The following is a 1,156-nucleotide window of genomic DNA, read 5'->3' on the forward strand; positions in this document are numbered from 1 at the left end:
CAGTGGGAGAGAAATATGGGGGAATGGGGAATGACCGATTCCTTCTGTTGCATTTTTCCAGGAACTGAACTTCATGGCGGTCGCCACAAGTGCAAATTGTATTTTCGGCCTTTTTTGATGTGCATGGCGAACGCCATGAGGCATGCGGCGGTCGCCACAAGCCTTGGACTCCGTCTTTAGCCTTCCTTTTTCCTCTCTGGTGGGTTCCACGTTTGTCCAGTCATGGCATGGGCCATGACAGACGCCATGGAGGTCTCTGCTCCGTTTTTTTTCCATTTTCGTTCGGTTTCTTCATAAATAGACTCTTACTCGTAAAGTACCTGAAACGTGCATAGACCACAAGCATAATACTATAAAATGCAACAAAATAATAATTGAAATTCTAGTTAACAGACTTCCGATGTCACAAGGGTTGTTATGACATCCAATTCTGCGCAGACAAGAATTATGCAGAACTTAAAATGTAAGTGCAGTAAATAACACAAGTAATTGTTTACCCAGTTCAGTCCAACATGACCTACGTCTGGGGGCTACCAAGCCAGGGAGGAAATCCACTATTAGTAGTATTAATTCAGACCTTAAACCAACTGTTTAACCCTATCACTTAATACCTACCCAATGCAATTTCAATCTTACACTAAGATCAGAGTTCCTACTCACTCCCCCTCAATCACCTCAGTGATTACTACCTTTAATCAATATTAAAGACAATTATGAAGTCACACTTCAAACAACTCTTGATTGTGCTTAACAACTTTAATCAAGATACACAACACTCACGCTTAAAAGCTTAGAGTGACACAACACTTACAACTCAATGAACACCTTATACCAATGCAATCATCTACGTGATAATAGCTTGGCTTACAAGATACGTCTAATACAAGACACACAAAAATACAGCAGTGAAGTATGATGGACACATTAAATCTTCACGCCTAAAATCCCTAGTTCTGAATGAAGGATTGTCATCCTTTTATATTGCAGCACTTGGGCCTTGTACTTGTATTTTTCTGAAATTAAGGTCACGCGAGTTCCCCTAAATTCCACATCTAGGTTACTAACAAATAGGCTATTTGTTAGGTTCATTAATTGTAGCTTGGTTGTTGGTTTCCTGGATTTTCTCTTAGCTGTTGAATCCCTGAAGAATAGCCTG

The sequence above is a fragment of the Lathyrus oleraceus genome, chromosome 7 (genome assembly GCF_024323335.1).
Source record: "Lathyrus oleraceus cultivar Zhongwan6 chromosome 7, CAAS_Psat_ZW6_1.0, whole genome shotgun sequence".
Classification (NCBI taxonomy): Eukaryota; Viridiplantae; Streptophyta; class Magnoliopsida; order Fabales; family Fabaceae; genus Lathyrus; species Lathyrus oleraceus.